The sequence below is a fragment of the Hylobates moloch genome, unplaced genomic scaffold (genome assembly GCF_009828535.3).
Source record: "Hylobates moloch isolate HMO894 unplaced genomic scaffold, HMol_V3 SCAFFOLD_4, whole genome shotgun sequence".
Classification (NCBI taxonomy): domain Eukaryota; kingdom Metazoa; phylum Chordata; class Mammalia; order Primates; family Hylobatidae; genus Hylobates; species Hylobates moloch.
Window position 1 is genome coordinate 48,551,398 of NW_026652279.1, and position 27,713 is coordinate 48,579,110.

Consider the following 27,713-nt stretch of genomic DNA (forward strand, 5'->3'; position numbering starts at 1 on the left):
GTGGAGGTATTATGATTTTTTTTCCTATTTGGAGTTCAGTTAAAGAAAAAAGAGAATAAGTGAACAGACACATCTCTGATTGCTCCCCATCTGAGTATGATTAAACAAAGTTCAAATTCCAATGCAAAGCCTTCCAGGCTTTTTGTAACTGGGTTCCAGTCAACCTTTCCTGTGTCTGCCTCCCGTAAGCCCTAAAATCTGGGGAGGCTGCATTTTCATACTCTGTTCCTTCTACTGGAACCACTTTCCCTTCTCCTTTCATTCCATGCATGGAACTCCTAATTATCTTTAAATCTTACCTCAAATGTCACCTCTTATGAAGCCTTCTGTGGCTGCTCCTCATTCTGGTTCCCGTAGCATCTCACACATCTTATATAACATTTCTACAGGGATTTCTGGGTTTTGATCATGCATCTGTCTGTCATATACCTCTTACCTCTTTCTTCTGACCCCAGACCATAAACTCATTGAAGGCAAGGATGTGTCAAATTTATCTTGGTAACCCTAGCACCTAGAAAAGCCTTGGCACATTGTAGGTGCTTTTTCAGTGTTTGCTGGATTGAAGGGTTTGGTCAAATTAGAAATCTAGGATTGAGAAAGAATGTTAGCCTGACCAAGGACATGTATGGCACACAGAGAGAGACACACTGTTATCAATGGTGGAACCAATTTTTTTTTCCTGGGGGGAAAGGACTATAAATGTGACCTTTATTTTTCAAAACCAAAAGGTCCCCACGTCAGTGTGGGCAATCCTGGAGGGGAGTTGAATGTTGATGAGGTTCTAAGCGCTTTAAGGACAGAAGGCTGTGCCCCTGCAGATGCTCCTGTGCCTTGAGGTTCCATTCCAGAAGCTTCTTTTGTTTTCCTTTTCATCTCATCTTCCAAAATGAACACCCAACTAAGCTTGTGGCTTCAGGCTTCCTATAGCCACTGGGCTGTAGGAGAATCTAATCTAGGATGAGACCATGCCTGTGCCACCATCACCATGGCCCTGAGTTGGAGGCTGGGTAGAAGGAGGCAGGCAAAGAGGGATGGGAAAGGGAGAAATAAGAAAGTATGGAGTGAGAAAGAGGACAGGTTCAGGCCTAAGAAGATCAAGAAAAGAGCATGAGAAGGGCAGGGGGGATGGGAGCAGAGATGTGGGAAAGGCACCTAGTTTTACCCCAGCTCCTATGATGTGCTGAGCCCACGGCTGGCTGCTTCATATCCACCATCACTTTTAATCTTTACCACCCAGAGAGTGTTACTGGCTCCATTTTGATATGTTATCAAAACCCTTCCTGATGTTCTATCACTTAAGGGCTTTAGGTCTCATCTCAAATTTTATTATAGACAAAGCTTGTCTATTAAGTGACAGGATTGGAGCTCAGCAGGATCAGGTACTGAAGAACCATAAGCCTTGGCTTCTGAAGCTCTTCTACCCTTCACAGAAGATCACCTTGGGTGAGTTACTTAGTATCTTTGAGCCTCAGTTTATACTTTGTGAAAATAAGAATGGTAATACTTTGATGAGCTATTTAAACAAGTTAATAAGATAATGTACAAAAGCAACCTGGCATATACCAATTATGCAGTAATTTGGGAGTCAGGGGTCATGAAACTTTTCTTCCAAAAGCCATTCACCGGATGCCTGATTTAATGCAGTGGCAATGCTACCTTTTTGGCTTATAGATCAACATCCTTTAAGACCTAAAGACATGCTCCATTTTTTTAAAAAAAAGTTCACTGCTCATCTTTTATTTAAACATTTTTAAAAATTTTTGTAGATTTAGGGGTATAAGTGCAGTTTTGTTACATAGATAACAAAGTGAAGTGTTGTTACATGGATATATTGTGTGAGTGTAAACATCACCCAATAGTGTACATTGTACCCATTAGGTAATTTCTCATCCCTCACCCTCTTCCCACCCTCCCACCCTTCCAAGTGTCCAATGTCTATCATTCCATATTTTATGTCTAAGTGCACACATTATTTAGCTCCCATTTACAAGTGAGAACGTGGTATTTGGCTTTTTGTTTCTGAGTTACTTTGCTTAAGAGAAAGACCTCCAGTTCTATCTATGTTGCTGCAAAAGACATGATTCCATTCTTTTTTATGACTGAGCAGTATTCCGTGGGGGTGTGTGTGTGTGTGTGTGTGTGTGTGTATCTCATGTTTTTTTATCCAATCATATGTTGATAGACATTTATGTTGATTCCATATCTTTGCTATTGTGATATAGTGCTGCTATAAACACAGAAGTGCAGGTATCTTTTGTATGTAATGATTTCCTTTCCTTTGGGTAGATACTAAATAGCCGGCTTGCTGGATCATATGATACTTCTATTTTCAGTTCTTTGAGAAATCTCCATACTGTTTTCCATAGGGGTTGTACTAAGTTACATTTCCAACAACAGTATATAAGCAGTCCCTTTTCTCCACATCCTTGCCAGACATAATACACTTTAACAACTCTAGACACACATGATTTCATCTCTTTGCTCTTTCCTATACAAAATTAAGCAATGGGCTGATTTTTCTACCCTACACACATGCATCAGAAGTTCCAGAAATATTCTTTGTTGTTTTAAAAACACATTCTATATAATGCTTTGCAGACTCTTGAAATAGGTCTGGGGAATAGGGATCCATGGAGAATGCTCTAGTGTTCCCAAGTTTGTGGCAAGATGTAGTTCCTAATGTCTCCATCTCTACCCAACACTAGTCAGCATTTAATATCACTTAAGCTAATAACCTCTTCACCTTCCCCCACTTATGCCCTCTGCACTCTTGATGATAATGACAATAATCATCATAATTTCTTCACAGTGTCTCTACTTGTTCAGAAGGAAAAAGGAAAATATCCTCATCAGACAGTAGGTCAATTGAGACAAGACGTTGTGGAGAAGTGTTTATATAAAGGAAAACATAACCCTATAATCCCTCCTGGACTCCCACTCCCAGCCCCAGAGAGAAGCTCACCTCTGACCTCATTCAGTGAATGCACAAAGCCACAACAAAACCACCTGTTCTTTTTCTTCATCCGTCTTTCTAATTACAACATATGACCAGGGCTATACCCACACAAGTCATGTAAAATGAACTAAAATGCTAATATAGTGGCTGGAAAGGAAATAAGAGCATCTACTTCCCAACCTTTAGGTGCTCAGAGTTGACAAAACAACCCATGTAAAAGGAATTGTTTAAAGCCTGGGTGGACAGTACCCAAAAGGCATGTAAACAAACAGTCCCAGGACCTGAACAGCACTGAAAGCAGATCTTAAGAGCTTAAAGTCCTATGTCTTACACAAAGGAAAACCGATCCCATTTGACTAGTGACCAGTGTGTGAACACAAACCTTACTATTATAAACAGGTTCAGCGGAAGACTGGAACACCGACTCCATCTGAAAGTGCCTATGGGAAACAATGCAGCCCTGAGAAGAACACAGTGTATTATCCCAGGAAGCGCTCCAGGGAGCAAGCCAACCCTCAGCCTGCAACACATACGGAACCACAGACAAGGAATTTCCCCCAAATCATCCAAAAAGGCAACAGGATATGGCTCCCAAGTGGAGTAAAAACAAGGCACTCTGCTTAGTGTTCATGCTGAGAGGAGCAGATAGAACAACTGGCAATCCCAAAGTCATTCCTGATGAGAGGTGCAGGTCCCTGGTGGGCACTGGGCGCAATTCAGTGCTGACACTAAGCACCCTCTAGGTGCCACACACTGTAAAAAAGGCTTAGGGGATGTAGAGGAAAACAAGGCACAGCCTCCAGTCTTCAATGAGCTTAGGACCTAGCCCCCATCAGCTTTTAGAACATCTTTCTATTATATCAAAATTGAAATGTAGCATGGCTCAAGAAAGGTTAAGCTACAAGATAAACTGTGGATTTTACTAAGAACAGGCAGGGAGCCAGAAACACTAACAAAGGCATCAGGAGAATGATAAAAGAAATGTACACAGGTTCCTACGCACATGTGTGCACATGCCCATGTGCACACATACACACACACAGGCCCTCCTCAGTACATGGGAAGGCCAGTTCTCCAATGTAGCTTCTTTCACAAGTCTTAAAAGAATTCCCCTTTCGATCATCTATATTTATTCCTCACATAGTCCTAGAAGATTTGTCAAAGTCTGTCAGTTAAGGCAGGAAAAAGCCCTAGAGCTAACAGAAATCTATGTGTCAGCATTGCTTAAGCTTCAGCTTTATCATCTACACTGTCATTTTCACACTGCAATGTAACTTACTTGTTTATAAGTCTCCCTCCTCAACACATAGCAGGTACTCAAAGAATGTTTGCTAAGCTGTAAAGACCTCCTACCTCTAAGGTCTTTTCCAGGCCTAACTGGTCCATGGAGTTTGGATCTGATGAATCCCAGGTGGGACTCTGGCTGCAAAGTGGAGCTTGGGCAGGGGAAGGTGATACGTGAGTGTCTGATATTCCCATTCCTATCTCCCTTAGGGATTTGGTTTGGGAGCCCACCATGGTTCTTAATTAGTGGAGAAGGCAGGCAGGACATAAGACCTTCCAAGCATGGGGTGGGTGGGGGTGGGCTGAATGTGCAGAAGAAGAATGTAAAGAGAAGTAGGTGCCTGACGAAGCTCAATTCCATTCGATGGGCAGGTCTCAAGTACCCATTCTATGTCAGGCAGCCTACTAGGCAGTGGTGAGGTCCCCAGCTCTTCATGCCCCCAGAGCCCAGCACACTGTTAAGTGTTTAGGGTTCAACTGACTGTTAGACCAAGGACTCAGGAATAGCAGTGAATTCACCTGAGATGCCAAGGTGATAGGTCATGGTGGAGAGGAGCGAGCACTGTAGTCACATAGACTAGGGAGGAGCTGTTTTCTTGGTATGAGAAGCTGGGCATTTAGGGAGGTCTGGGGGTTAAAAAGACTCATTTTGATTTCCTCTGTTAGTTAGGCAACATAATTACTACCAATTCCAATTAAGCTGTCACTTGTAGTTATTCTCTATGCCCCTTCCTCATGATGATTAAGCAACCAATGGCCCTAGGCCCACATTTATACCCTCCACATGACTCAAAATAGGTCTCAGGTGCTGTGACCCAGACTGAATGAGGATCAGGCTGCTGCATCTTGGCCTGTCTTTCTCTGGGGCTGATTCAAACAGATGCCAGGAAAAGCCAGCTCCAACCCCTGACACACACACACACACATACACACACCCCAATCCTTAACATGCTCATGCATGCTTGCAGGAAATCTGATGCATTCAAATAAAAAGCTAGGCCTTGGGGTAAAATAGCTGAACTGCTGAAGTCAATGCCAAGATGGGAGGTGAGAAGCTACCATTCTTCAGTTCGCATCTGGCTGCACTGCAACATGGACAACATTCCTCCTAGACTTTTATGCAAGCAAGAAACCCTTACCCCGAACTTTAAAAGGAACCAGTTTGGCACAGGACAACAAAATCAACTCGCATAGGGATGCTGAAGGAAAAACAGATCACATTAGTAAACATCTATAACAATGACTGGCACTAAGTAGGTATCCCATTAAGTGACAGCAACTTACTAAATCTGAATAACTCCTTTTAGGGTTACTTTTAGGAATATTTTCATTGGTCTAATGCTTACTGCAGATTCATCCCCAGTATTTCACAAAAAACGTTTAAGAAGAGGCAATTATCTCAGGGGCTGGATACCTCCACATAGGGTGGCCCAGGATCCTGCCTTGGACATATGCATTCTCCACCTCTAAGACAGGCAGGCATGTGCACGTATGCACACACACACACACACACACTCACACAGCAAACAGCTCCAGCTCCAGCTCTAGCTGCTAAGTATGCTTTGGAGTCATGACAGTTTACTTTCTCTCCCAACTGACCTCATACAAACCCACTTTCTTTGCCACCTCCCTGACGCCCAAATATACACATTCAGTCCCCAACTTCATCCCCAATCCTTCCTTTCTCAATTACAAAGTTCTTTTAAATCACCTAAAACTTAAATAAATATCAATTTGGAAATCTGAAGCATGCTCCAGTTGGTCTGTCAATCAGTCCCTGCCTTCTGCTGGAAGCCCCCAGCGCCAACCCCTGCCAGCTCTCCCCAACTTGGGAAGCTCAGTGGCCTCAGTGCAAGGCTGGCACATGCAGAGAAAACAAACACATGGAGCCTTGCCAGCTGGATCAGGCACCACTGTTTACAGCAGGAGCAAAGTGTGGGGAATTGGAGAGGCACAAAGAAGGGAAGGAGCAGAGGGGGTGGGGATAATTCTAGCCTCCTGCTCTTAGGCTCCACCAGTTGCAAAGAGGATCCCCCTGCTGAGGTTCTGCCATTCCCAGGTGCACACAGCACAGCCATCCATCATGACTAATGATAGATGTGACTAATACCATCACTATGCTGCAGGCAAACAGTGAGAGTCCATGAGGGCAGAGAGCCTTCTATCTTGTTCATTCACATATCCCCAGCATCAATCACAATGCTTGGCACATAGTAGGAGTGCAGTAAGTATTTGCTGATTAAATGAACAGATGAGCTCTTTTCCTGCCTATCTCACAAGGTTATAGTGGCAGAGGCGTGGGGGTGTAGTGGTGGAAAGGTGATTAGTGAGGAATATTCTAAAACCTACCGGATATTAAAATATGCTACCAAGAATAATTTAGGAAAATGCTATGTTAAGAAAAGCTAATGAGATTTCTTCACTGCAGGCCTTTTCAGAGCCTTTAGTATGCTATTACGCATCATGAATCACCAAGAGGGGGAGAGAGTATGCACTAAAGTCTGTACCCACAGGCTTGGACTCACTTGACCACAAACCTGGACTCATTTGACAAAACTATCCTTTTTTCTCAGAGTACCATTAGTGATGAGACCTTCACCAAATACTCTTTGAGAAATACTGGCCTAAGAGGTTCCTGGAGAATGTCCTAAAGCAATTTGCAAACCACCATGATCCCATTTTATAATTTTAAAAAGTTACATATGAATATGTGGTATGTAGTTATCTGGGTTGTCATAGGAAAATGTCAGGAGACACTTAAATTTTAGTATCAGTTATCTCTGAAGATCAGGGGATTTACCCTTTTTGCTTTAAATGCCTTGGAAATTTTCAAACAAGGTATGTAGCATCGCTTTTGTAATTAAAAAGGCAGGTTTGAAAAAAGCTATCTCCAAATATTCTCATGCCATCACTGATATTTTATCTTCCCATCTTCCCATAGGCCTCATTTCCCAACCACCCCTTCAACCATAAAATGTTGTTCCTTGCCCCATTATCACATTTAAGGAATTTGCTGTGTCTAATCTCCAGCAATCAATTCCTCCAGCTTATAAAGAACACTTCCCCTAATTCCAGGATTCTGCTGCATTCACACAATGTGGATAAGTATTTTTGGGGAAAAAAAAGAAAATACATTTAATATTTTGTTAATAAGCTTCACAGATCTGAAATTGCTTTGTTTAGTAAGTTATATAAAATATACCATCTAATACTGAGTTTGCTGAAATAGTCATGTTGAGCAAGTTAACATTTACAGATTGCCTTTTTTCCTGCTAAATTACTAACTTCCTACTGATTTGTAAATTCAAGTTAAAAATCATTGAGATTTATTGAATGTACTACACTAGATTTTGTTGCAACATGGGATTGAGGGATATATTTACAACAAAAAGAAACTATCAATCTTAAATAGAATTATTTGACCACTAGTTGAATTAATATGTGCAAGATAATGAGCTAATACATATGAATGATCTTGTCTAACTACTAAACAACTATATGAGGTAGGTAGTATTCTCATCCCATTACACAGATGCAGCAAGTGAGACTCAGAGAGATTAAGGAACTTGCTTAAGTAAAGAATTCAAAGCCTAGACTGTCTGCTTCCCCTGCTTGCTGGTCTTGGGGTCCTTGGCAGCTTAAAGCAGTTATACAACAAAACTGTTTTCAACAAAGGAATTAAGAAAGGCAGAAAAAAAAAAAAAGTAAGTCTGAGCTGGAATCATGCACCAGCCACCATGTTTCAGGATGGACTGGTTTGGCAGATTCTCACAATGTACTCTGCATACGTACTCCCGAAGATGCATTTGCACCTGCAGTCCCGGAAGTTCTCCACACCTACAGTTGGTCCTGAGTGTCTGAGTATCGAAATACAGCCCAAAGATTGGTAGCAGTGCTTTGAATCTAGGATCCAGGTTATATGCACCACTATATACTGAGAGACAAGAAGATGCTTCTCATTTCTTAACATAGGCTCTCTCATTTTCCTTCTGTTCTCTGATAACATTAAATGTGAAGCTCCCAATTCTGACTGCACAGGAGAATCATCTGGGGATACTTAAAAATATAACAATGCCTGGGCAGCACCTCAAGCAAATGAAGTTGAATCTCTGGGGAGAGGGGAGCGTGACATCAATATTTTCACCACTACTTCCTGGAAATAGTAATGTGCAGCCAGGGTTGAGAATCCCAGTGCAGGTGTCTCTGCCGTGGATTTTGGGGTCATTTTGGTAAGGAATATCTGCCAGAAATGTTCTGCACTGGATACAGTGTCTGAAATTGAACACTTTGCATAAAGATGTTCCTTACTGTATCATTTTAAAGAAATTCTTATAATTTTTAAAGCTAAAATAAATATTTTTTCTCTCACAAATTAAATATCTTAATACATTTTAAGGAAGAAAACATTTTTCCCGAAAAGCTTCTCTCAGATTTCCCCAGATATTTTCTGGATTTTCAGATTCTTCATTTTCTCTTCTTTGCACAGAAATAAAGATGAAAGAGGAGGCCGCCATTGCAAAGAACATCTACTTTGGGGGCCAAGGCAGCCTCTACCATAGCAAAGGTGACAAACAGGTCCCTGAGCCATAGTGACTGCTGCTGACTGGGGCCAGGAAAAATTGCTTCTAGGGGCAGGGATAGGATGGCCCTAAGGTAGATGCTAGCAGAGGTGGGATGTTTTCCAAGCATGTGCAAATTTAAGCATTTGGACATCAAAGCCTGAGAAGCCACCAATGACTGCTTTAACAAGGCCAGCAGCTTCCAGGGGCTCACAGACCACTGAGAAGTAGAACAGCTGTTGGCCATCCAAGGGTCCCAACGTCCTCTTAATACCAGATCAGACCAGAGGGCTTTGGCTCCACTGAAACCAGCTGTAAAGGGTTAACAGCTGAGCTTCTAGCTCCTAGCCTTCCCGAAGGAGTTGATTTTCAGTTTGGTCCCTACTGGGGGAGGAGACAACCCTCCACCCCCACCTCAGAGCTGCAGCCCCACTCCTTCCCGGCCCTCCCAGTCCAGGAATGAAGCTGCCTGCTGCCCAACATATACCCAGACTAGTTTAATCTCCTTCCAAATCCATCTTGTGTCTTAACTTCTGCCAAGAATAAAAATTAAAACACACACACACATACATCATGCATGTATGGGAGGGGAGGGGCAGGCTGGAACTTTAAACTGAAAAAGACTAGGCAGGGATGGGAGGGGCAGGTTGCCTGCTGAAAGTCAGGGCCTTGAAGGCACCCTGCCTGAGGCCTCTGCTACACCCTGGGATCAGATCTGAGGGGAAGGGTTTGAAGTGTCTTCCCTCCTGTCCCTGCAACACCCCATTTCATACCCTTTAACTGCATACCCCACCCAGCCCTGCCCCACAGGAGCTCAGAGCAGCCGGACTGCAGTGCACTCGAGACAGGAAGTGGACCCCACTCCCCCAACACTTGGAACAGCCCCATTCTTTGCCTGCTTTCTCCTGCCAACTTTAAAATGAATAAAACAGTCCTTGGAATGGCACGTGGGGCCTGGTGGTGCAGGCAGCTTGCAGGCTGCTTGTGGCCACCCAGAAAAAGGGTCTGGAGACGGAGTCTTCGTTCTCATAATCCTGACCCACCTTACCCAGGGCCTATTAATGACTGAATCTGGGGGCCAGGCACAGAGAGCAGTTCTGCCCCAGTCTCTCCTGTTCCTCCTTGCTGACTTCCTCCTTCTCAGCAAAATCAGGAGCCCTGTACTACTAATCCTTCACCTGAGAGGCTCTGTCCTTCCCTCTCAGTGTCCCCCAGGATTCGAACAATGGCCCCCACCTCAACTCTACACCATCATCTGCTCTGTCCCCCTAGGATGGTGAGCTAAGCACTAACTTACTCACACCTGTCCAGATGGAAAGCCACTGTCTCATGACTTGCCTCACAAGTCAATAATGCTTATTGAACATCCATTAAATAGTAGGCTCTGGGAATCCAAAGGTAAAATTCAAGCTCAACATCTGGTAAAGGAGATGCACAGAAACATCTCAGAGCACCAGGGAACAATCACAAATCAAACTCTAGTACCTGGCCAATGCTCTTTCCTTTCATTTCACTGTTGGAAGGTGGTAGAAAAGCTGGATTACACACTTCTTTTGGAAAGAGTAACCTTGTGGCATCCATCTTTGACCTATCCTGCACACAGAGCACAGTAATGCAAACAAAATCATACTAAAGAAAAACAAAAAAAACCCAAACACTTGTTTGTCTTGATAATTGCTGAATCTGGGTGATGGGTACATGGGGTTCATGATACTATTCTTTGTGCTTTTATAGCTCTTTGAGTTTTTAAAGGGTAAAGATTTTTTTTTAATTACAAAATAAAACACTTGTTTTCAGTCAGATAACTAGAATAAGATCCTCTCAAATCTTCCCAATCCTGCACCAACGTGCAGAAACCCCCACTCACCCAACCACCCAATGTCCTTTCAATTAAGGCAAGCTGCATTGTCAGGCAGGTTTCGGTGACTGCCCAGGTTTTGGTGGAAAACGGTTCTGCAAGGTTGGGCCAAAGAGGGAGCCCTACTCCTGAAAAGAGGACTGCTGGTCACAGCCAGAGGAAACCTTGAGGGGCCTATCTCCCTCACTCTCTGGACTCAACACTGGGAGCCATCTGGCTCTTCCCCCACTTCCATCTTTCTGGGGCTTCCCTATCCAGGAAGGGCTTTTCCCAGGACTGTGCATATCTCACCAATGACAAGCTGCCAACTCAGGCTGGCTTTTCCCTGACTGTAGAACCAACCATGCGCAGAGGCCTTGAGGTCCAGGTGCAGACCCATAAAGGAAGCCAGCTCGGGCTTATGAACACAGTACTTTCCCTTGTGCCTCCACTTTTCTACCTATACAACTTACCATAATTGACAAAACTCTTCAAATAGACAAATTCTCCAAGAATATGGGTTCTTGTGGGAGAATTATAAATCAGCAGCTCATCTCAAGCCAAACTAGTAATAATGATGATGATAATAGAGACCTTCAAAGCCTCTACCCTGAGCCAAGCACTCTTCTAAGGAGATTATATGGATAATGCAGTTAAAGGCAGTATGACCTCTTGTTGTGATCTGAGAAATATTCAGAAACTAGAATATAGCTGTCTTGAAGGCAGTAGGCATAGTGCTCAATATCTGTTAACTGGTCAATTGAAAGACCACCCTGATGGCTACAAATGTCTTCAGGCCCCTATGGCAATTGACTGAAGAGGCATGAATATGCTGCTCTCAGGCAAGGCTTATTGTCGATATTCGGATAAGCAGTAACAGCTCTGTGCTAAACCTTAAGTGACTGAGGAGAGACAGGCTGCAGTAGGCATCACAAGCTTTAGTGGGTAGCATTATTTCCACAAGAGAGACAGGTCAGCACCCCCTAGCCAGGTTCATCTTGGCTGAGATGCACAGAAATGAAGTCTCACTACCTTTCCCCCATCCAGATTAAGGGTATTAACGCTAGCATTTTGGTTAATTCCTCATGTGGGGAAAGTTAGTCCTGCCTGCTTAAGATTCCATCTCAATTGGACACGCAGTTCCTCTTTACTTCCTGACTTTCAAGGGATCTGGAACTTAGTTATTAAAGGGCCTCCCCGTTCCAATGCCTTGGAGGCTGGCTTTTTCTGGAGAGGGACATGGAATGGTGGTCAGTAAAACCAGGAGCCCACCCTCATGTCTACAGGTTGCTCTGGAGAGAAAGTACTAGAGAAGACCCAGACCACACCAGAGACTTCTTTCCACCAGCACTGGCTGAAGCACCCCACGTGGAGAAAGATCTATTCTGTGCTCTCTGCACCTCCTGCTCTGACCGAAGACCACACCATTGGGAGGTTCTGGATAAGCCTACTGTACAGAATGCCACTCCTTTTGATAAAGGTGAGTTTTTTTCATGTATTACAAGATTTTCATAAATTAGCCTTTCTGAGATTCCCCTATTCCCCCCACATTAGGAAAAAAAAAAAAAACAAAAACAAAATGCTTTTTCAGATCATACATTTGTCTTTTGGTTCAGAAAATATGGCCCCTGCTCATAGACACACACTGGATACCTGGCGTGTATCCACGGAAGCCAGTCCGGGATTCTTTCTCAGGACTATTGCTGTACCTACTTGTGCGGCAGAATGTAGGAAGGGAGATTTAGAAGTGAAGGCTGGATTTGGTAGGGAACATGGGTCCCACACTTACACAGTTCAGTAGTTCTTTATCATCTGCCTCTCCAGGTAAACTGAGGCAAGGGCCAAGACTTCCAGATGAGGTAATGGTTAGTAACCACTGTTACAGCCTTCCAGGCTCTACGGTTAGACCTAAGAAGACAGGGGCCAGAAGACTGCACCCTGATTCCATAATTAACAAAAGCAAGGCTAGCTTGCTGGTAGAGTGTAGTTCTTTCTCTGAAGAGCTGAAAGGGCTTTAAACACTCCACTGCATTAGCATTCACAGCCTTAGGGACAAACCTGGGACATGTAATATTAGCCGGGCAAATATACAATACTGCACTTATATGGGGTAGGCAGAGCCACTGAACGGCAGCCCAGCACTGTTATCGAGTCACTGGTCAGGCTATAGATTGGAGAATGGGCCAGGTGAAGAAAAGAAAACCAGAGAGGGAGGTGGTGTGGATTTGGATCTTCAGCATGGAATTTCCATATCCAAAAGCTGACTTTCTGACGTGACATGTGCTGAGTCTCATTCCTCCTTTGTACAGAACTCTGAAACACCTGGCCAGTGTCTTGCAGCGTGAGAAGGTACTGGCTGGCCTCAGCTCTCTATTTATTCCAAATAGAAGTTGGGGGTTGATTTTTTTTTTTTTTTTTTTTTTTGACAAGGTCTTGCTCTGTCACCCAGGCTGGAGTGCAGTGGTGCAATCTCGGCTCACTACAACCTCCGCCTCCTGGATTCAAGTGATTCTTATGCCTCAGCCTCCTGTGTAGCTGGGATTACAGGCGTGCACCACCACACCCGACTTATTTTTGTGGCTTTCTGTTTGTTTGTTTTTGTTTTGTTTTTGTTCTTGTTTTTGAGACAGAGTCTCACTCTGTCGCCTAGGCTGGAGTGCAGTGGTGCGATCGCAGCTCACTGCAAGCTCTGCCTCCTGGGTTCATGCCATTCTCCTGCCTCAGCCTCCCGAGTAACTGGGACTACAGGCATCTGCCACCACACTTGGCTAATTTCTTGTATTCTTAGTACAGATGGGGTTTCACAGTGTTAGCCAGGATGGTCTCGATCTCCTGATCTCAGCCTCCCAAAGTGCTGGGATTACAGGCGTGAGCCACCACGCCCAGCCTATTTTTGTGTTTTTAGTAGAGATGGGGTTTCACCACGTTGGCCAGGCTGGTCTCAAACTCCTGGCCTCAAGAGATCTGCCCGCCTTGGCCTCTAAAGTGCTGAGGTTACAGGCATGAGCCACTGTGCCCAGCAGGTTTAAATTTAAGTCCCCTGCTCCTCAGGGTTGGAACCCTGTCTACCTTTCCTCAGCCCTGAGAGCTTTTCAGCCTGGATCAGATGGTCCACGTGACCCCCCATCCCCACCCCCTCCAATTCACACACACTTTCCTTTCTCTTCAATGTGGTCCAGAGCTGGAGTGGGCTTGGAAGAGCTTCCTCGTTCTATGCCTTATAAAATCCACCATCATCACCTGTCCTCCAGAATGCCTTGTGTTGAGAGTGGCTGGTGAGTGTTCTGAGTCCTGGGGATTCTGTCACCAAACTCCCAGGGAATCCTAGTCTTCTAGGCTGACTCAAGAAAGAGGCACTTCTTTGCAGGGAAAATGCCCTCAAACTCATTATGCCTTACTGGTCTTCCTCCTTAATGACCACAAAACAGGTCCCAGTGCTCAATCATTCTCAGGGCTCAACACAGACACCACTGGAACCTGGGCGGGACCAAAAGCAGAAACTCTAGAAGCTAAGGGATCTGTGGCCTGCCACCACCACCGGATGTGGATGTAGGAGTGCAAGAGCGCTGCCTGCCCAGGGGACACTCACTTCCCCACTGCTATCCGCAGCTCCAAAGCAAGTAAAACAAACTATCGAGGAGGAAGGCAAACAGCCCATGTGCTCCTCGTGTCTTTCTGTTTAGGGATGGGATGGGAAGGTCTGCACAGCTGATACTTCCAGATGTGGAACCCAAACACAGGCAGCTCCTGACAGTTTACCAGCCTGGGCTAAACTCCAGTAGCGCCAGGGCCGGCATGCTCAGTGGAAGCTGATAAAGGGACCACACTGCAGACCTGCAGCGCTCTGGTTGGGGGCGAGGGGTCTCAGCACACAGCTTTGGGCTCCTTTTTCAGTCTCTGCTCCCCAGCTGGAAGTGTGTATGGGGCAGGGAAGGAGAGAAAGCCATACTTAAAACTGAAGGGGATTGCCAAGTGAAAGAAGCTGATCTTGAAAAGGCATAAGCTGTGTGATTCCAACTGCATGACATTCAGGAAAAGGCAAAACTAGAGAGACAATAGTAGATCAGTGGTTGCCAGGGGCTGGGGGAGGGAGGGGGAGATGAACGGGGGGGCACAAGGGATTTTTAGGGAGTGAAACTATTATTCTGTATTATTCTTTCACGGTGAATATATGTCATCACACATTTTGTCAAAACCCAGAAAATGTACAACACAAAGAGTGAACCCTTATGTAAACTATGGACTTTACTTAATAATAATGTGTCAATATTGGCTCATCAATTGTAACAGATTTACTGCACCAACATAAGATGTTAATAATGGGGGACCCTGGTGGGGGTTAAGTGATTGGGGGAAATTGGAACAACAAGTCTGTATAGGACTTTTTTGCTTAACCTTTTCTATAAACCTGAAATTGTTTTTAAAAAGGGCTGCTAATTAAAAGCAAAACAAAACAAAACAAAACTGGAGCTGGAGGCTTGGGATCTTCTCCCAGCTCCCTGTGAGGCTTACATGTGGGGTTTGGGATTTGCCTGTGTAATTTCTCAGGCACATCTGTCCACCTTTGGTGTCAGCACAAGACCTCCTGGGATCTTTATCCCTATTTTTATTTTTTCTCAGCTTCCAAATCTAGAACCAAGTCAGAAGTGACTGAGACACAATTTAAGTCAGATCTGTCCCCCTCTGGGTGAACATCCAAATGTGTGGTTCCTTACTTCCATGGCCTGTGGCTCTCCAATGGCAGGGACCGTCTCTGTCACCTGTGTGCCTGGCACAGGGCCGGCCCTACCAGGCTCTCTGGTGTGTGGGGAACTAAACTGTTTTAAAATTCACCCCCTGTACTTGGCTTGTGGTTCCAAATCAGATTCAACAGAAGTCCAATCAACTCAGGTTGCTGAGGGAGGAGGGCGGCAAAGTGGATGGCCCAGGCACACTCAGGAAATCCCAGATAAAAAACAGGACTGCAAACTGCTGGTGGTATGAGAGTGTGAGCTGGGCCTCCCTGCATCTCCTAGCCAGGCCTAGCACAGTGCTGTGCACAAAGCAGACGTTCAACAGATTCCTCTTAAGTGAATGATGAGAAAGGCAGACAGGGCATCCATGCTTACATCCGCCAACATGGAACAACCAGTACACCCACGGACATTCCTGAGGGCAGTTACCTCACTGAGGAAGAGAGAAGAAACTGGGCTCTTTCTGTTACAGCCTTGCACACTTCTTCCTGGCTTCTCTGAAACAGATGCTCTAACAGTAGCATTCTCGGGACATCTCTTCTATTTTCCCCCCATATACATATACTCCAGAATGCATTTAATGCATTTTCTTACATAAATCTATATGTAATTATTTCATTTTGTTTGAAACTCCTATTACATCCCTTTTGAGATGCAGAAAAGACCTGCAAACTAGCAAAAATGAAAAAAAAAAATGTGAGCACCACTTACCAACCAGGTTCTATTCTAGGCACTGGGAAGACAGTGAGGAAGAAAACAAAGTCCCTGATTCCACTGATCTTCAGTCTAGAGGGGAAGCAGGCAATAACCAAAAGAACAAATAAACACGAGCCAGGAGGTGATAACATGGAGGAAAAGAAATTAGGTTGAAGGGAGAGAAAATGATGGTGGGAGTGCTGTTTAATAAAGTGCGGTCAGGTTTAGGTGACCATGAAGCAGGGGGCCTGAATGAAATGAGGGAGGGTGCTGTGCAGGCATCTGGGGAGAAGCCTTCCAGGCAGTGGGCAAATGCAAGCACAAAGCCCCTGGGAGGAGGCTGCCCAGCCAGTGTGAGGAGCAATGAGGAGGCTAACATGGCTGTGGGAGTAGGCAAGGGGGGAAGGGAGGCCTCAGAGGGAAGGGGTGAGGTGAGGACCCCTGAGAGGGAAGGAGTGAGGTGTTTGGATATTTTCTCTTAATCAAACAGGAAGCCATGGAAGTTCTGAGCACAGAAGTGACCTTGTCTAGCTTTTGTTTCAAAAGTGTGACACTGATTTTTCTATGAAGAATGGGTGGAAGCAGAGAGAACACGTAGGAAGCTTATTTTGATAATCCAAGTCAGAAACGTTGATAGAAGACAGGGCGGTGAGAAGGTACAGAATTCAGGAAACATTTTGAAGGTAAGGCCAATTTAAAGTGGAGCATGAGAGAAAGAACATAGTCAAGGATGACTCCAAGATTTTTGGCACACCTGGTAGAATGGGATACACTGAGTTGGGGAAGAAGCAGAGGGGAAGGCTTGGGGGGTTTATCTACCCAGTGACCAGGACCAAGGACTGGCATCGAATGGTGCACCTGAGGCAGGGCCTTGCCCCTCCATGTGCTCCTCTACCTCTCCATCCTCACATTTCTTTCTCTCTGTAAACCTTGAGCCAGTGAGGACTCTATCAGTGGGCTCTCCCACCTGCTCATCCTTCTAGCTGCCCAATCCTACCGGCAACCCTCCTTTCACTCTGTTCCTCTTTCCTTCCCTAATAATAACAGCTACCTTCTACAGATTGCTCCCAACGCATTTCATGTGCTTTATGTGAATTATCTTGCCTCTCCTTTGCAATAACCCTAAGAAACTGTTCTCAGTGTCTACGTAATTTGCCTAGGGTCACATACCTATCGACTGGCAAAGCCAGAGCTGAAACCCAGGCTTGTCTGGTTCCAAAGCCTCCCCCCAACCAGGATGCTGCACAATCTCAAACCTGGAAGTGGCTCCAGAAATATGGCTCCTTCCTGCAACACAGCCATCTTTCCCAGCACTCCACCCGTCTTCTAATAAGATTCATTCCTGACTTCTGTTCTCTCAGATGGGAACTCCAGAAACTCCACAGATGCCTTCTGTTCCTTCCTCTCTCAAAAAAGAATGTTAACCAGAATTATTTGGCCATGAGTCCTTTTCCTCTCTCAATTCCTCCTGGACCTGAGACCCTACATTGCCCGGTCCCACGAGGCTGGGAAAGGCAGCTTGTCTGGAGGGATCCAGGAGGGTCTCTGACAATATGACCAAAATGCCTTGAATCCAGGCTCCTGCCCTGAGAAATAAAAACAGAACCACAGAAGCAGATGAATCCCTTGACCCCAGACTCTAACCTCTGGCCAGTTCCCTAGAATTTCTCATCTCCTAACTCAACTTGGGTAAGCACGGAGGCCAACGGCCTTGGGCTTCTGAGGTGAGAAGGCACTTCTCACATTTAGAGGAACACTTCTCCCATTTCACTGCTTCCTCATAATGTTCTGAGTAGGCAGCATATAAAGACAGGGAAATAAAGTCACACTGAGTTTCCATGACCTCATTTCCATTACCCAAGTAGCTGGTCACATAATTATATCTTAAACCCAGGTGTCCTGTGTGCCCCCAAACCCAGAACACCTTGGCTTCAGGTTTTCCATGTTTGTTACAGAAAAACAAGGAACAAGGGTAACTAACTACATGTCCTCTGCAGCCAAATTGCCATCACTCTCCTAAGCCAGTAGAGAGGTCTGCGTTGCTGTTCTGCAGGTAACTGCCTGTCGAATTCTTTCTGGTGGCTGCTCTACGAGTATTTGCCTGGAAGGTACCATCTTCTGTCAGTTACCTGTCTGTCAAAGCTGCTACTTCCTTCCCCAGGGTGTTTTCTGTACAAGCTGCCACTTCTCCTGACCAGTAAAAAGTATCTACTGGGCCAAATATCTTCTCCCCCTCACCCCACCAAGAGCACGGAGGACCTGCTTGATCAGACTTGCAGAGATCCTAGGAGCAAAAGGATTCATCTGGCAGATGAAGAAGAAGCAGACTCAGGACAGCCAATTCAGAAAACATCCCAGGGGAGGGGGGAAAAATCAAGAGACATATTCTAAGACGAAACCTAAGATGGAGGTCGCTTTCACCACTAGCTGCAAAGTCTGACACCAGCTATGCCACAAAGCCATTGGCTGCAAAGTCTGACACTAGCCAAGCCACAAAGCCTGGTTTCTCTTGTGGGGCTGCTGCTGAGCCATTCAGAATCTCCTAGCTGTAGTCCCAGTTTTAAATTTGAGTCTCTTAATGGCAAATCTTATAAAGACCCTCGCCTACCCCTTACACTTTGTTAGCTATAAAAGAAACAGTTTTCCCAAGCTAGAAGAGCTCTGCTTTGCGGGAAAGCTTGCTTCGTTTCTTTTTCATGAAAAACTCGAGTTTTGGACTCGGCAGACCTGCAATGAAATCTTGGCTCTGCCATTTACCAGCTGTGAGACTAGAACAAGTCCCTACAATTATTTAAGCTTCAGCTTCCTTATCTGTGGAATAGGATAATAATAATGCCTGTTTTCACAGGACTGCTGGGGGATTGCAGGGAAAATGCTTGGAGTGCTTTAACACAAGGCCTGGCACACAGTAGGTGCTCACTAAATGGCAGTTGCATTCTCTCCATTGCTGGAAGGGCAGCAGAGGCAGGTAGTTCTGCCTCTTTGGCACTGACAAGCCGACCTCAGTTTGCGCTCCAGGTCCACCGTTAATTCCCTAAGCGATGGGGTGAAAGGCTGCACCGGGAGGTTTGCGTCTCCCATGCCAAGTGAGAATAATAATTCTTCCCTCACACAATGAAGGGTACCTGCTGCTGTGTGTGCTCCTTCTCTTGGGAGGGAGGCTTGCCACATAAACACAAGGCTTCATTTTTAAAATCCGGAACACAAATTAACCCCATCACAATACCACCTTTGGGCAACCTGTTCAATTTTTTCACCCACACTCAAGACCTATATGGTGTGTCAGTGACAAAGGGACTGGTTGCCAATGCAAAACCCACCTATAGAAAGCCACCTTGTTGTTCCTCTTTGGGGAGGAGAGCTGAGCTCCCCCACCCCCCTTCTCCCATTGTTGAAGACCACCCAGTGAAACTTGCTGGCAAGCTGCCACCGTCCAGACAGGCAAAGCCAGGCCTAACTTCCCAGCCTCCAGCTCTGCAACAGAAGCCTATAGAATGAAAAGCACCTGACTGTGGGGCCTTCGCAGATGGCAGACCACCAAAACTCTGAAGGCAGGGTTGTAGGTGATTATTTCAGAAGTCTGTACATTGGATGATCCATTAGACTCTTGGCTATAATACAGCAGATTCATAGATAACTTGTTCACTACAAAACATCCATTCATAATGACAGCGGTAAACAGCTGTGAATTTCCATGACTTGATGTGGTCTCACTTGCGAAAGAGGGCACTGTGTTGACTGATTGCATTTTTAAGTCTCTCTCACTTGGGCACAGCTATGTAAGAAGGAAGAGCTCCCCTCACACCACTGTGAAATGATAGTCTTAAGACCGAAAACAGAAAGACAGTCAAGTGGGAAAGATGGATTTCCGAAATCTTTAAGAGCAGCCTCTGCTTTCATAGAAAAACTAATAAACCCAGAACTCCCCAATTTTCCCCTCCAATTAACTGTGACCCACACCTAATAAACCTGCTAGGATTGTAATATTAGGTAAGCTCAGACTAGTAAAGGCACTTGGCTGGGAGTAATCTGGAAAAATATTGGCAGAGCCAGGGAAGGTGGGGGAGGGCTCCCTTCCAAAGTCCAATTCCAACCTAGACTTGGTAGTGGGGGCTCCAAGGCCTCCACGACCAGCCAGTTCCACAGGCTCCGCTTTCCTCACCTGTAGCTCTCATCCTGTGTGCTATTTTCCTCTCAGCAGTCAAGGAAGTTTCTGGGCAACTTGAGAGCCCGGCAACTTTCACGTCCTTAAAATAAATGTCCCCTCACTTGGTACTCTGGGAATGATTTCAGAGCCACAGACGGTAAAACAAATGGCAAATGGAATTGAAAGGTAAAAAGCTGAATTCAGGCATGTATTTCTAGGATTCTCAGCTAAAATCTCATGTAGATGAAAATTTTAAAAAATCACACACTTCTCCTTTTCTCCCCAAAAGCTACTCAATAATTGGTTTTAGGAACTTAAGACCCAGATTTCTGCGCTTTTGCACAATTAATGCAGATACCAGGTTTTAACTTTCCAAAAAGTATTTTAAAAAAACTATTCTGAATGTGAAATGTTGTGTCTCCAGCATACTTAGACCTACCATTCACTGAGGAAAACGAGTTTTAAGGAAGAAAATAATGAACAGCACATACAAGGAGAGATAAAAGAACACTTTGGTACTACTGGTCCCATCTCTGCTTTTAAGACTTTGCCTGAGATTGCAACTCCTCTCTCTCTCTCAAGAAGTCCTCTCACTCTCCCATCTCCCATCTCTCTTTCTTTCTTTCTTTCTTTTTTTTTTTTTTTTTTTTGAGATAGGGTCTCACTCTGTCACCCAGGCTGGAGTGCAGTGGCACCATCTCAGCTCACTACAACTTCGACCTCCTGGGCTCAAGGGATCCTCCCGCCTCAGCCTCCCAAGGAGCTGGGATTACAGGCACATGCCACCACACCCGGCTAATTTTTGTTTGTTTGTCTGTTTGTTTGTGTGTAGAGACAGAGTTTTGCCATGTTGCCCAGGCTGGCCTGGAACTCCTGGGTTCAAGCAGTCTTCCCACCTTGGCCTCCCAAAGTGTTGGGATTACAGGCATGAGCCACCTCACCAGGCCAAGAAGTCTTTCTTAATGGACCCATTCCAAGCACTTCAACCCTAGAGTTTGCATTGCAGTGCTCTATGTTTTCCTTCAGGTCAGTAGTAAGATTCTGGATGGCGCATGGGCTCTGGTATTAATTCCTGCCAGCCCACGCCTGATGCCAGGCACACAGCAAGCACTCAATAAAAGCTTGTTGAAAGAATGAAGGCGCCAACCTCCAAATACTTCACCACCTTCATCTTGTCCAATACTGTCCAAACTCACTTTGGAGAAGAATAAACATTCTTTGCTCTACTTTCCACTGCTTAGCTTCGGGTAATTTTTCTTCAACCCTACCCACCCTAACCATATTATGCACTTTCCTGTTGCTAACCAGGAGAACGAGTTGAGACTTTCCTCACATTTTCTCTGACAACTGAATTAGGTTAACTGTGTCTTTCTGCTCTGATTTCCCCTTACTGCCCAATAATCCTGTCCCAAACATCAAAGGCCTTCTTTGAAGAGAAGGCCAAATTCACCATTAGGAAAAGAGAAATTATTTCCTAACTTTATTTCAGAAGATGGGAAGAAGCACAATCCCGCTGATTTTTGTGAGATAAACATTGCCCAGTACATCAGACCACAAGGCATTTGCTGTGATACCACTGACAGAGACATAAACACATGGCTTTCCTCACCCAAACCTACAAGGGACTTTTTCACAGCAAACTTGGACTCCAAATCCCATAGTAAATGGTTTGTACCTAACATGTCTGACAGAGCTTGCCACAGAGCAAGGGGGTTCACATAGCCATCACAGGCTTTGACGAAAAGAGCATACGAACCGAACTAGAACTAACTTGAAGTTTAGTCCAGATTCCACTCAAAGTTGGACTCCCAATACTTGAGGATGAGAAAAACTAAGTGGTAACACAAAACATGAACAAATGGCTGACCTAACAGGCCAGAGCTATCAGACTGAACAGAAAACCTCACCTACTTCTTCTACTTTCGAGCTGCTACCCTCAGACGGTATAAATGTTGACAAGACTTCATGGGTCATGGGTTCCAGGAAGCTTGTTCTGAAACTGAGGAAAAAGAGAATTATCTCATCTTTTGAACAAAATAAACAGTTCTGAAGTATTTGCTTTTTACAAGGTGCATTGCTATAAACCATAGTAAGTCCTTATCAATACATTTTATAAATAAGAAAACAGTAGAAAAGTGATTTTTCTAAGACCATAGGCCTCCTGAAATGTCCAGTTTCCCGGCTCCCTGCTGAAATGAACAACGGATTAAGAACAATGATTACACTTTACAAAACCATTACCTTTATGTTCAGCAGTCAATTTTCATCAATAGTCACCAAATATTTCTTAAGAACACATTATCAACAGGCCTCATATAAAATTAGCCAGGCTTACATGGAAGGGATTTGGGGTGATAAGACAGAGGGCAAGGAATGAACTCAGCAAAAATCAAGGGTCAGCTGCTAGATTGGAAAGTATTACTGAAGTAATACTATCATGAGGTAGGACAGAGCTACACAGCAGAGCTTTAAGAAATTAGGGTTTTAAACTTGGGTTGTTTTAAAGCTGGGTGGTGACTTGATTATAGAACTCATGGAGAATGGGGGGGATGGTCATAGGTTGGCACTGGGGGCCCAGACACGTGCCAGCAACAATTGTCAAGGGCATCAACAAGTGTGGTGGTGGCAGGAATGAAAAAGATGGTAGAGGAATGAAAGGAAGGGCAGGAAAGAGCAGGCAAACTTGGGGAAGTTGTCTAACTGGGTGGCAGTAGAGATGTAGGAATAGATTATTAGTTCAGTGGTTTGAGCCAGTGTGAATGGAGTTCACAGGCAGAGCTTAGATTCCAACCCCAGTTTCCTAACCCTCCTAAAGGCAGTGCCATTTGAGATGGATCCTCTAAACCTTCCTTCCTGCCTTCCACCTCCTCTTCTCTATCCGTTACCAACCCTGAGGGCTCCAATGAAGCAAAACCTTCTTTAGGCAAGCTTTTCATAAACACGGGTTTATAGATTAAAAACAAACACCCTCTCCCATCCCACCCCCTAACCCCAAATATTTGAGTCAACCTCATAAATTAAGAAAATGTTACATGTTAAGGCTCCATGTGGGAGCACACTTAGGATTTGGGTCTTTCCAACCAACAGCAAAGTAGTTGGCTACATCTGTTCTCTGAGAGTCTTTAGTCAAAAATGTAGAGACACTTCAGGGCTGTCTAATGACAGAAGTTTATACTCTTATCACAACTATGTAAAAAGTATGCATGCACATGATGAGCAATACAAGTCCATAGGATTGTGGATAATTTTAAAAACATTTTCTTAACTAGACGTAGATGCTTGTGCAATAAATAAAAACTGAGGAGGAATCATCCTTTGACTAATAAAGCTTACTGTCCTGGGACAAGGAAGCTTTCAGCCTGGTGCCTGATGCACTAAAAATGTTTGCTGAATTGAAGTATGGAGATGATAAGAAGTTACATATGTTAGAGTAAAGAGATTTTTCTAAATGGAACATATTATTTTCTTTCCTCTCCCTCTCAAATTTCGATTCTTTTCTCCTGTCTCATATTTTCCCAGATCGCAAGAGGGCTTAGAGTTTGGAGGAAAGAAAGCAACTTCCAAATATATAATATCTTTTGGTGCCAAGTTAATATTTTCTTATTCAGAGGCCACAAGGTGTTGGACAGCAATTATTTGGTGCACCTGAGTTTTCTGTTGTAGTTTGAAAGACACAGAGATAAACCCTAATTCATTAACCACATCAGTGGCTTTGCCGAAATTTGAACCCAGACCCCCTAAGGCACATGGAACACTATGACACATCAGGCTCACTTCTTGCTCTCCTTTTTCAAACCGTGGGGCGTCCATGTGAAAGTCAACTGAATTATTTCATGGGTAAAATCTCTTATTCATTCTTAGGGCGTGGAAACCATATTGTTGAAGAGAGCCGGGATCCCAAACACTTGAAAAAGCACTTCAAAGAAGGGAAAATCTCTGGACCCATTTGGAGGGTGGAAAGGAACATAAATCACACTGCTTATCAAGAGTTGGCTCACCAATTAACAGCTAAGCAGAGTCCTCTCTATTTTTTCCCCACATCCTCCCTCTCCAGTTGTAGTCAAAGAACCACCCATTCTGGCTTCTAGCAACCTCTTTTCCCAAGTAAAGCCAGTGGCCTATGGCGTGGGGGACAATTGCTTCCTAGCGAATGTCGCTTGCAGTGCTGCCCTTCTGAAGTACCTCGAAAGAGGATAAAAGAGACAGTGTCTGAGGTCTCAATCCTCAGGCTTCATAGGTGTGTAGACACCCTCCAGCCTCCTCAAGGCCCAAATTCTGAGTGATAAATCTATACAGAGGAGGGCAGTGTCAGCAAAGTGGCCCAATGAGGCAACTCTTCTTTCTTTCATTTTACCTCTTTGCATAAACTTACTGGAAAAACTCATATAGCAGGAAAATAGTAACTCTACTGCTGTTTCTGCCCAGCCTCTGTCCCACTGACCCCAAGGTGCTTCCAGATTACCACTAGAAGCTTCTGGGTCTCAATTATGAGACCATTAAAAAGTACCAATTATAAGACCTCAGAAATGTTTCTGGGAAACCTGTTACACACCTCAAAATGGCTAACCTCTTGCCTCAGATTTACTTTAAGTTCAGAAAACAGGTCACCCAGATGTATGGGCATCCTAGCCCCCACACGCAGCCCAACAAGACTGTGGTTTAATATTTTCCATGCTGCCCTTGAGAAAACGAAGATTGATTTATTGGCTGTAACCAAAGGGATGAAAAAAACCATCACAGAGCTGGGCTGCCTGTTTAAGACTCAGTCGTGGAATAAATCAGAAATGTTTGCACACTGAAGAAGTTTTAAAATGACATTCATCCAATGGTCAATGTGTACAGAGTTCTGGACAACAAAGAACTAGGTGACAAATGTGTGCTGGGCACAGTGCATCTGCAGGTGGCACAAGGGCCTGAAACCAAAATATAATCTTCACTCAGTCCACTCAAAGAGGTAACTCCGGGTCAAAAACTTATGCGAACCCATTTGAACTTGCAGAGAAGGGATGAGGGGAGCAGCAGAACACCCCACCACACCCAAAAAGTGCCTGTTTGGGATTGCTGGTGTGTGGTTTCGGTATTCTTAGCTCTACTGCCACATCTCTGGAGGAGCACAACTCTGTTCCAAGCAACTCTGGCACTGCCACCCCCATACCCAAAACAAAACTCAACCAAACAAATCCCCAAGGCTCCATTAACTCCTTCAGGTCTGCCTGCCTCTCATCCCTCAGCATTCTCCCATCACCTGGAAAACCAAATTAATACTGAGCATCCTGAAAGTCAAGCAGGCCCTTCCATACCCCCGATGAAAATTCTTCCTGGGTTCCCTGCCCTCCCCACAGCCCAGTCCCACTGGTTCCAGAGATTCATTTCCCACACCTTCTCACAGTTACATCAACAAAAACCCCAGGAGCACAACCCCAGGAGGACGCTGCTGGCGCGAACACACACACACACACACACACACACACACACACACACACACACGCGCACACACACGTACACGCACACACGAACTCTCACACACACACACACACCTCTCTCACGCACACACACCTCTCTCACCGTTGCCCCAGCCCCTCAGACACCTCGGGCCACTCGGCTTCAGCCTGGCCCCTCTGCGCCAACAGCTAGGGATGCTTCCCTCAAGCTGCATCGCTCCCCGTCCGCTGAGTCCCTCATTTTAGTGTTTTTCCTTTAGAAGACGCCAACTATGAGAAACCCTCACCCTCCGAAGAGGCCGAGTGCGTGTTGTGTGACTCCACGCATTTGCCGCCACGCCTCGGGTTCCCCCCACGGCCTGGCGCAAGGGGCCGGGGCGCTGGTGTCAATCTTCGGGGGAAGTTTGGGAGGCTGGCCGGGTCCTTCTTCCACGCGAGAAGCTTCCGGGAACCGCGAAGGCGAAACCACCATCGCCCGGCCAGACCGCTGCGGCAGGGAACGAGATGCGGCGCCCCTGGGCCCGGCAGCGGCTGCAGCCCCCGGGACCCCCGCCGCCCGCCTCGCCCCAACTTCTCCACCCGGCGCCTGGCGCGCCCGGCGCTCCCAGCCCCGGGCGCCCGGCCGAGCGCTGGGACCCGGCTCCCGCCGCCGGCACGTCCCCCGGTAGCCACTCGCTGGCGCTGCCTCGGCCAGCGGCCGCCTCCCGCCCCCTCCTCTCCCCGAACCAACAATAAACACAACTTTTATGAAAAGAAAACAAACTTCAGCGACGTGACTCACCTCTGCTGCAGCCGGCGCCTGGGGAGGGCGAGCCCGGGCCCGGGGGCCAGCGTGGTGGGCGCAGAGGGAGCCACACAGCGCCGCGCCGCACGGACGCACAACACGCACGGTGACACCAGGGACACACAACACGGGCGAGCGGCCGCGGCTGGAGCAACAAAGGAGCCGCGGACGGAGAAGTTGCCGGCCGGAGAGGGAGGGCGCGTGCGGGCGCGTGTGGCTGTGGCGGGCGTGAGGGTGTGCGCGTCGCGTGTGCGCGTGTGTGTCTCTTCTATGTGTGTTTGTGTGTGCGTGTGTCTGTGTGTGTGTCTGTGCGCGCACGGCGACTGACACCAGCGGGCCGGGGTTCAGGGTCCCCGCGGCGGGAAGCGGCGGCCGCGGCGGCGGCAGCAGGAGGACAAGGCAGGGGACGCCGCGCCCAGCGCACCCGGTCCCTCCATATGGAAGAAGCTTTTTGGATGACTGAACTCGCAAACAATTCCTTCTTTTGCTTCTCCTGCTTAGGAGCCTCCCATTACTGCGCGAGGAGGAGGAGGGGGGAGTGGAGGAGGCGGGGAGGAGGGGGAGGAGCAAAATGGAGCAAAGAAAAAGTCTTGGAAAGGAAGCTGGAAAAAAAAAGTCCCCCAAACTCTAGGGCAGTTTTCCCGTTAACACCCACTTTTTGCTGTGCCTCAGATCCCCGCTGTCCTCCAACTTCTTTTTCTTTCCCATACCAAAAGCACCATCTTCTCCTTTTCCCCGAACCCAGGGGCTCCCCTGAAGCCCTCACATTCTCTTTAGCTTCACCTCTCACCCTTGCTCTTCCATGTACAATCCTTCCCTCCTTTCGCCCAGTCTCTCCAAGACTTTCCTGACACCCACCTCTCAATGGTCTTCTTCTGCAAGACAAACTGTTGGATAAATCATTAAAAGCAAACTCATCAGAAAATGGGACAGCGGCAGTGGAGAAAATGATAAGGAAACCAGTCTCAGGGAAGTCTTAACGCAGCCTCCCCCGACCCCCTCGGTCGGTTGGGGAGGGTTTGCCGCGTCCTCCATTGACAGCGCCCTGACCTCCATTCATCATCCCAGGATGGAGCAGCGAGGAGTGGGGAGGGAGAGCTGGGGCTGGGGTTGGGGGCATGGGTAGGGGGTGCTAGTGGCCACGGAAAAGTTAGTTACCTAAGCGTGTGTATGTGTACGCGCACGCGCGCATGTGTGTTGGTCAGAAAACATTCAGAGCAGTGATTCTCAAACTTGAGCTGTAGCAGGACTCCCTGGAAGGTTTGCTAAATCCCTT

The 27,713-nt window shown here is 46.0% G+C and overlaps 1 protein-coding gene across 7 annotated transcripts in view; it reads right to left on the reverse strand.

Moving 5' to 3' along the window:
• The window catches only part of BOC (BOC cell adhesion associated, oncogene regulated), a 75,419-nt gene extending 48,521 nt beyond the window's left edge, over positions 1-26,898 (reverse strand). For 2 of the 7 annotated variants that reach the window (XM_032150162.2, XM_032755062.2), the window contains exons 1-2: positions 26,435-26,898; positions 22,124-22,211 (exon numbers count right to left, since the gene is read on the reverse strand). The gene's annotated coding sequence lies outside the window, so the exon portion shown is untranslated. Of the gene's footprint in view, positions 1-22,119; positions 22,212-25,940; positions 26,368-26,434 lie in introns of those variants that run through there. The other 5 variants (XM_058437499.1, XM_032150161.2, XM_032150160.2 and 2 more) reach the window with 3 other exon arrangements.
• Between the last annotated feature and the right edge of the window lie 815 nt (positions 26,899-27,713).